The sequence below is a fragment of the Pan paniscus genome, chromosome 13 (genome assembly GCF_029289425.2).
Source record: "Pan paniscus chromosome 13, NHGRI_mPanPan1-v2.0_pri, whole genome shotgun sequence".
NCBI lineage: Eukaryota > Metazoa > Chordata > Mammalia > Primates > Hominidae > Pan > Pan paniscus.
Window position 1 is genome coordinate 90,840,032 of NC_073262.2, and position 9,881 is coordinate 90,849,912.

Sequence of the window (9,881 nt, forward strand, 5' to 3'; positions counted from 1 at the left end):
CATAGACAATTATTCATCTATACATAAAGATGGCTGTATTTCTCTCTTTTCAATGTGTATGCCTTTTTTGTGCTCGGTTTTATTATTTTTTGATGTTTGATATTGTGGATAGGTAAGTAACGATACCAATATTTCTAACAATAATATCTGCACAATTTAATTTCTTGTTAGAAAGGACAATTATCAATTTGAATAAGATGAATTATGTAAAGGAAATAATAGTGTAAGCATTCTCTAAACTGTTTTATTTTATAATCACCTAAAATCAGTACCCAAAATAACATTAGTAACATTGGTAATGCAGTTCAGTTAGCAGGTTCTGCTCAACTGTGGCAAGTATGTAAAAAACAAAACAACAACAACAACAAAAACCTTTCTTCTCTCAGTGACATTTAATTCCTTAGAAACAAATCCAAACAAACATATCTAGTACTTGAATCTATTAAGGTTTATAATCTTAATAAAGAAGCTTTTATTTTAGACACTTCAAATAGAAGTGAATCTTATTACTGAAAATTAATTATAATCAAGAATTTGGATCTATTACAAAATTAAAACGCTATAAATTCTTATTTCTAAATGACTAAATGAGAAAAATAAATATTACAAAAGTTTCATTCTGTCTTATAACAATAACTGCAAAAACGAAATTTAATATAATCCCAGCTTTGCCTTTATATTAGGGAACTCATATATTGCCACACTTGGAATCAGGGCTTCATACAGTGGATTTATTATTAATACATACAGGAGAGCAAGTTCCAAAATGTGGTAGATAAAATATTGGTCAACAGAAATGTTCTAAAGGAAAGATTTTCATTAATTAATTTAGTTTGTAATAAATACATAAAGCATTTTTCTTAAGATTATTTCTACTTTATTAAATTATCTACACAAACCTGCACTACTGAAAACTGTTTAACTTTCTTATAAACTTCCAAGCTACAAGAGGCCTTTACAGTGAATTAATGTCATAATTTTATGTTATCGAGAACTGTTTATTTTGTTTCCATAAAGCTGTATACCCAATGTATTATTCTAAAGTAAACTGCCATAATGAAGGGATTATTTTGAACTACTTTATCAGTTGTCCCTTCATTCTAATCATTACTCTGCTATTTAATTAATATTCCAGAAATCAAATTCCTCTTACCAGAACATTTGCTGCATTTGTTTTTCTCTTTATACTAATGAAAAGTTAATTAATGTGTCTCTATTCCAAACAGTATCACACCAATCTTCATGGGAAACTATCCATGTTATTGTCTTAGCAATAACCAGTTGAGTCATCTTTCAATAAAATCATGTCGAAAAGGTTGACTCAGTTGAATGCAACCCCTGGCTTATATCTCTTTTGGAATGTCTTTGTATTTGCATAGTCATTCCCAGATCTGCTAACTCCAGAACACACTTTTTCTGACTTTTTTTTTTTGAGATGGAGTCTCGTCCTGTTGCCCAGGCTGGAGTGCAATGGCGAGATCTCGGCTCACTAACCTCCGCCTCCTGGGTTCAAATGATTCTCCTGCCTCAGCCTCCCAAGTAGCTGGGATCACAGGCACCTGCCAGTATGCCCAGCTAATTCTGTATGCTTTTAGTAGAGACGGGGTTTTACCATGTTGGCCAGGCTGCTATCAAACTCCTGACCTTGTGATCTGCCCCCCTCAGCCTCCCTAAGGGCTGGGACTACAGGCGTTAGCCACGTGCCCAGCTTTCTGGCTTTTAATGACTAACCGAATTAGCATTTGGCATTCTAAAATATAACAAATGTTAAAAGCAAAATAAATTTTCCTTTTATACATATGTTTGAGCTTTGGAATTTTTCTTCTAGGGTTTACAAAATTTCACTTTCTGCTTACATACCTCTCAACAAAGAATTAATAGTTTAAAGCATTGATAAGACATACTAATGAGATAACAAGGTATAAAATATTACTAACATTGTTATGAGGCAAAGTGCACTTTACTTAAACTTATGTTCTTCAGTTACTTAAAGAAAACTCCTTTAATCATTCTAATACGTTTTGAATTTTATTTACAGATCACATAAGATGCCTTCCCAATAAGCCAAGGAAGTAGCTGTGTTTGCATCTGAGAAATATCTAGACTTCTTAGTACATACAGACCTAGAGCAGATCATTCCATTAAATACTCAAGAACAAGCCTGGTAAGATTTTCGAAAATGCAGGTATTGAGACCAACTAAATAGAATGGGGATTTTGCATGAATTTTCTCAAGGAATTAAGGGTTAGGAATTAAATGATGATTAGAGCTATAAGGAAACGTGTAGATAATTATCTCGTTCTGTCATTCTAAGGAAAAAGCTATGATTTTTGCTTGGTTATTTACAAATAAAATTAGCTTAACAAAGTTCATAGAAAAATTATCTAAACATACTAGCCTAGCATTCAGCTACCTCACCTGGGACCGGATATTCAGCCACTCATAACATGCTCTGGAATTCTTGGAATCTTCAAGTTGGAAATGTGATTGGGCAGTTGAGACTACAGGTTGGAGAGGCTCTGGATTTCATAACTCCTTGAAAAATATGAAGATGTATTATTGCCACCATGTGTAAATGCCTCAAATTTAATGCTGAGGGTAGTTTGACTGTTTTATTTGCAAAGAACAAAAAAACTTGTCAACGTATCTCAAATAATTTAGAAGTTGTAAGAATCAACATTGTGGTGCATACATACTAAATTCTCTTTCCAGCCCATCTACTCCAAAAACTACCCTCTTTTAACATGGGTGTCACTCCCCACATCTTTGTTCTTCCCAAGGAATCATCAATGGTACACCTAAGAAAGGTAGACTAATCAAATATTTTTTCCTATGAATAAATAATTTTAAACTAAATGATAGACCGGTTTTGCAGGACCTGTGTTATATTAATGTTAGCATATTAAGGAAAGTTTTATAAAATTTTGCTTTTCCCCTGTCTGGTGACCCAACTCTTTGATGGAATGGAATATATAATAGGCCTAAGTGTACCACGATAAATTCATATTTTTACATAAGTCATTTGTAACCAAAAGAATCTTAAATTACATGTATGGACATGCAAATTTATAAAATACTGAACAATCAAAGCTGAACAACATGAACTGAGAGAAATATGAAACCTGAATAAAACTGGAATCTATGGAAATACTGACTCTAAAATTTTCACTCCATGCTCCACCATTGATGAGGCTCAGTTAAATTTGTAGTCCTTCTTTGGGTCAATTTATGATAGGATATCTCAACCTCTACTATTAGTTTTTCCACTGAAGCAGAATTTCAGCTTTTTAGAAATTATGATTTGTTGTAATCCCTTATAGTCCTGACTTTCTACCTATGACTTCTTCTTAGCTTACATTCTCATTGCTAACTTGTTTTCATTTTCATCAAACTAGTTAAATGTCTAAGAAGGAAAATTGCTATTTCTTGTCTCAGTTGCCATGGATAGGTGGCCAACCAGTGGACTGACTGCCCTTAAGTTAACTGATGGTCCCTTGTAGATTCAACTGTGAGAACTCAGTGTTTGTAGAGTTCACCCATTTCACCATAGTCTAGGATATAACTGGCCTTTTTGAGGCCTGTCTAGTAAAATGGCAGAGTTATTAACCACAGAAGCCTTAGAATTAGAAAGGGTTGAGCTTAAAGGAAAATTATTCCAAAGCTAAAATTAATTTTGTTTTAATATAGAATGGCAGCATAGTACCTTCCTTGATATTAGGGTTATAATAATTTTTGCACTTACCAGATGTTAAGGTTTTGACTTAGCCACTAAATATTGAATATCATCATAGGGATCCAAGATTACATAATTTCACAGATAAATTATTCTTGCTGTTGGTTTACAGTTGACTAGCCACAATTTTTAGCCTGTTGTCATCAAAACATTTAGGTCACCAGACAACTTCTGCTCCTCTAGATATATTTATATTGTTGGCCAAAACTAGGAAGGAAAGTACAAGAGACTTTATCCTTGTGGAACTTTGTCTTTTTATTTGAGAATAAAAGCCTCTTTTAGAGTTTGTATCTACACAGCATTGGCCAAAACTATGTCATATGGCCATCTGTAGCTATGATGGACACTGAGAGGTCAAATAATTTGCCTTCTCAGTCAGAAGTATAAAGGAAGATAAGAGAAAGGAGTTATAAATGGCTTTGGGAAACCTAACCACAGTATCTGCCTCAACAATATTAAGTTCCTCAGAAAATGGAAGATTCTAGTAGGAAGGGTAATGTCAGTAGATAAATGGAGTGGAATATGAGGAATGTGGTCTAGATATGTCCAATATTTCTCATGTAAAAAAATACCTGATTTCAGAAAAAATTATTTGGTTGCTTTTCAGCTGCATTTTAAATCTTGTAAGCTGAAGATGCATGTATCCAGGTGTCTTAAAATCACAATAAATGTATTTTGTAATGCATATGAAAAGATAAAGCCTCTCATGAATCTTAAATTTATTGTTAGATGTTTGTTTTGTCTTGCTTGAAAAACACATTTATTTATTAAAATGGGTAAATATCAGAGTCCCATAGAACAATGAAACAATAAGCTATAATCCAAATGTGGATTAATCAAACTAAATGTGGATGGTTTGTATACATTACCTAGTCCAATGTTGCATAAAGTGGAACTCTACATCTAAACACTTCTTACAATAAATATATCATTGACTAAAATATAGTACTATATTTAAAAATTGTTTTATAGCACAAATGAACAACTCAACGGCATGTTCCCTATCTTAAACATTAGTAAACTGTGTAATTTATTGATAACTTTGTGTGAAATAGAATATTCCAACAGCCCAAAGCAGGCTCCAAATCCTTTTAAAAATTTTTTTCTCCAAATTTCTTTGTAGCCATGCTGCCACCAAGGATTCTAACTTCCTTCAAATTGCTCATGTAGCATGTGGCCTTGCTTTCTCCAGTCTCCTTTTTATGTTGCATTTTGTTGGAGGGACTTTGAATTTCTCTCTACTTATTACAAAGAGTTGTTCCCCAGCTCCTATCTAGTACTTACATCCCCACACCAATCATATTGCTCTGGAAACTCTCTCCAATTAACAGTATCTACTCTTCTTAGAAAGCAAGGAGAAGTTATAAATAGGATTTCATTTGTTAAACTAGAAAATCAATCTTATCATTTCCCTTTAATAATTTTCTCTTCCACTAACTCACTACCTCATCTGCATGTATCTTGATCATTTTTCACTGGAGAAGTAACCAATGAAATAAAAAATAGGAAATAAATAGATGAAACAGAAAGCCAACTCTTTGAAAAGGCCAACAAAATTGATAAATCTCCCGGCAAAATAACAAACAAAAAAGAGAAATAATATAAATTATGAATATTAGAAATGAAAGAAGAGTATCATAATTAATCCCATGGACATTAAAATAATAAAGGAATATTATAAACAATAGTATTCCCACATAGATAAAATGGACCAATTCCTTAAAGACACAATCTATAAAACTTATACAAGAAGAAATAGACTATTTGAATATCTATTAAAGAAATTGAATCAATAATTAACCATCTTCCAAAATGGAAAGCACCAGTCTCAGATGACTTAATTGTTAAATTCTATCAGACATTTAAAGAAGAAATGACATTGAGCACCTTTTCATGTACCTGTTGGCCATGTAAATGTTTTCTTTGGAAAAATGTCTATTCTGGTCTTTTGATCATGTTTTTAATTGGGTTATTTGGTTTTTGCTATTGAGTCGTAAGTACTCCTTTTATATTTTGGTTATTAACCGCTTAGCAGATACATCGTTTGTAAATAGTTTCTCTCATTCCATAGGTGGCTTTTTCAATTTTACTGTTTTCTTTGCTGTGCAAAAGTTTTTTAGTTTGAGTTGTTCCACTTCCTTATTTTTGCTTTTCTTGCCTGTGCTTTTGGTCTCATGTCCAAAAACATAATTGCTGAAACAGTAAGATATCATCTCACACCTGTGTAGGATGGTTATTATTAGAAAGACAAGAGGTAAGAAAAGATGTGGAGAAAAGAAAACCCTTATACAATGTTGGTAAAAATGTAAACTGGTATAGCCATTGTAAAAAGCAGTGTAGCGGCTCCTCAAAAAAATTAAAAAATTACCATGTAATCCCAACTCTGGTTATATAGGCAAAAATAAATAAACCAGTGTCTCATATATCTGCACATATTTCCACTCCCGTGGTCATTGGCAGCATTTTTCACAATCGCCGAGATATGGAAACAACTTAAGCGTCCATCGATGGCAGAAAGGATAAATAAAATGAGGACATATAATGCACATTATTCATCCACAAAAAGAAAAAAATCCTCCATTTATGGCAATATGTATGATCCAGGAAAGCAATACGCTAAATGACATGAACCAGACACAGACAGACAAATACTGTTTGATCTCATATATATGTAGAATCTAAAAAATTTGAAATCATAGGAATAGAAAGAACAGCATTTGTCAGGGGCTAAGGGATGGGGAAAATAGAGAGGTGTTTGTCAAAAGGTACAAACTTTCAGATATAAGACGAATAAATTCTGGGGAAGCTAATGTACAGCATAAGTTGATGTGTTAACTAATGTGGTTGTGGCAATCATTTCACAACGTCTATGTATATCAAATCTTCACATTATATGCCTTGAATATATACAATTTCTATTTTTCAATAAAATATTTCAAAATAAAAATATGAATTATGACAATTCTCTATGATTCACTTTTATGTATGTTTAACGTAGAATATTGTTTCAAAAAATTAAAAGAAAATTGAAATTTTGTTAGTAATTTCTCCTTAATTTTATTAATTTCTTAAGGCTTTTTGGAAATATGTATAGTCTCCCTATTAAAGAAACCTATACCAATAAAAATTTGGATATATAAAAGAGAGAAAATGAATTATATATGAATATATTAGAAAAGACATATTTCTTCAGAATACCTCTCTTTTCAAGGTTTTGAGAGACTAATACATATAATGCCTGAAAACAGAGTAAGGAGAGAAATTATTCCTGAAGCAAACATTTCTGACTTTAAAAATAAGTTTTAAAAGAGTTAGATGTTACAAAGAAAACTAAATACACTAATGTTTTGGTAAGTCATATAGAGGCTGAAAAATGTCTTGATGGGCATTTTTTTTTAGTTCTGTTACAGTAAAGTGTTATCATTTTGTGTTTCTGCTTTTCTCAAAGTTGATTATAGTGTGAATAAATCAATATACAACATTTCTTAACAATGACAATTGATGGAATTGCATATATTATTGCATACCATGAAAGTTCTATAATATTCAAAGTTATTAATGATTACTTAAATTATTTAAATAGTATGGATAATATTTTTAGAAAAATATCGTAAAAATATTGCACCTCTCAAACTATTTTTTCTCTGCTGTGTGACACACAAACTCTCAGGTTCAAGGCCCTCTCATACAAATTTCAGTTTTGCTAAACAAAACACTCTCTTTACTCACAAAGAATATCTGAGTGTCACTGAAGATGACATTATTGAAGAAATAACTCGAATAAAGAAAAAGGAGCATTAACCTTGACTATGCCTTTAGCTCCAGCCACCTTTTTAAGAGGAAATTGTTGGGCAGGTGGGGGAGGACTAATCGCGGAACGAAACTGTAAGCCAGACCGGGTGTGAGGAGGGGAGGCGATAGAAGGATTATAGGGTGGGGAAGTGGAGGCTGAGGAAGAATTGGGACCTGGCTCAGCCTGGCGAGGAGCAACCTGGGGAGGAGGGGAGAAGTCAGATGGGTCCGTAGAAAAGGAGGATTCAAAAGACTCAGAGCTTGGGGTGGAGACTGAAGGAACAGACAGGAGAGAAAGAAGAAAGATTTGGGACTAGTCACATTGGGAGCAGAGAATAGGGAGGGACCAATGTGTAAAAGAATGCCTGGACGTCAGGCAACTCAGACCATTTGCCCATTTTACAACAAGAATTATCAGATCTTATAGGATGGAGAAATTGAAAGTGCCATTTTCTGGCGTTTTGGAACCATTGTCGAGTTTGTACTGGGGTCAAACGGCATTGCAGAACAAAATAAGGTATTTAGGTTTTAGGTCAGGTGTGAGTTGAAGAGGTTTTAAGTTCTTGAGAACACAGGCTAAGGGAGAAGAAGGAGGAATGGAGGGTGGAAGTTTGCCCATAGTGAAGGAGGCAAGCCCAGAGAAAAGAGAGGGTGGAGACACAGAGAAGGGGAGTGGTGAGCAGCCCTGGGCTGCAATGTGGGTGAGCAGCCAAAGCAGGCATCCCCACAATTGAATTGCCACCAAGGGAATGTGGGTGAATGACCAAGGCAGGCGTCCCCACAGTGATCGGACACCAGTGGAGTGTGGGTGAATAATCAGGCAGGCATCCCTGCAGTGATTAAACACCAAGGGAAGACTGTCTTCGTGAGTCTGTGACTGGCACCGGAGTTTTGGGTCCACGGATACAAAGTGTCTCCTTTGTCTCTACTAGAGAGGAAAAAGAACTGGAATTGGAAGGACAGGGAGATTGAAGGGTAGCAAGAGAGGCTGGAGAAGAGAGTGAAAAGACTGCTTACCTGATATGAAATTGGTGAGATGTTCCTTGGGCTGGTGGGTCTGAGGACCCAAGGTCATAGGTGGATCGCCTCATGGAGTGATGACGAGGACAGGGTACCAGTCTCCCGAAGGAGTCTTCCTGTCCAGGTTTTGGCACCAAATGTCATGCGTGTACCTGTGAGGAGACAACAAAACAGGCTTTGTGTGAGCAATAAAACTTTTTTTTTTTTTTTTTTTTTTTGGTGACGGAGTCTCACTCTGTCGCCCAGGCTGGAGTGCAGTAGTTAGATCTCGGCTCACTAGCAATGAAATTTTTCAATCACCTGGGTGCAGGAGGCTGAGTCTGAAAAGAGTCAGCAAAGGGAGATAGAGGTGGGGCCGTTTCATAGGATTTGGGTAGGTTGTGGGAAATTACAGTCAAAGGGGGTTTTTCTCTGGCAGGCAGGGGTGGGGGGAGGGGGGTCACAAGGTGCTCATTGGGGGAGCTTCTGAGCCAGGAGAAGGAATTTCACAAGGTAATGTCATCAGTTAAGGCAGGAACCGGCCATTTTCACTTCTTTTGTGGTTCTTCAGTTGCTTCAGGCCATCTCGATGTATACGTGCAGGCTTGGGCTCAGAGACCTGACATCAACGGGCATTTTTTTTTTTTTTTTTGAGTTCTTTTACAATAAAGTGTTATCACTTTACATTTCTGCTTTTCTCAAAGTTAATTATAGTATGAATAAATCAATATACAACATTTCTTAACAATGATAATTGATGGAATTGCATATATTACTACATAACATGAAAGTTCTACAATATTCAAAGTTATTTAACATTTACATAAAATATTATTTAAATAGTAGAGATAATATTTTTAGAAAAATATTGTAAAAATATTGCATCTCTCAAACTATTTTTTCTCTGCTGTGTGATACACAAACAGGTTCAAGGCCCTCCCATACGAATTTCAGTTTTGCTACATATAACAAAACACTTTCTTTACTCACAAAGAATATCTGAGTATCACTGAAGATGACATTATTGAAGAAATAACTTGAATCCACTTAAATATGTTTAAAATACAAATTATTCACTATATTATTTATTTTTTGAGAAAGAAGAAAATCGCTTTCAACACAATTCACAACTGATTGAGCAAAAACCTGTAATACTTAATACAAAGATTAATTGTAATGACACTGTCTAAAGCATTACATTTTTAAAGAAAAGTGAGTTCTAATAAGACATACCTATTTTTAAAACGCATATTAATTATACATATAGAATATATGAAAAACTACATTGATACCAACTCATATTCCTTTCATCACTTTTAATTTTAATTTCAATGACTCAAGTTCTTATATTTTATTA

At 34.3% G+C, this 9,881-nt stretch overlaps 1 long non-coding RNA gene across 1 annotated transcript in view; it reads right to left on the minus strand.

Moving 5' to 3' along the window:
- The window catches only part of LOC134728741 (uncharacterized), a 74,373-nt gene extending 64,938 nt beyond the window's left edge, over positions 1 to 9,435 (minus strand). Inside the window, exon 1 of the long non-coding RNA XR_010109525.1 lies at positions 8,543 to 9,435. This is a non-coding gene — a long non-coding RNA (uncharacterized LOC134728741). The remainder of the gene's footprint in view (positions 1 to 8,542) is intronic.
- Between the last annotated feature and the right edge of the window lie 446 nt (positions 9,436 to 9,881).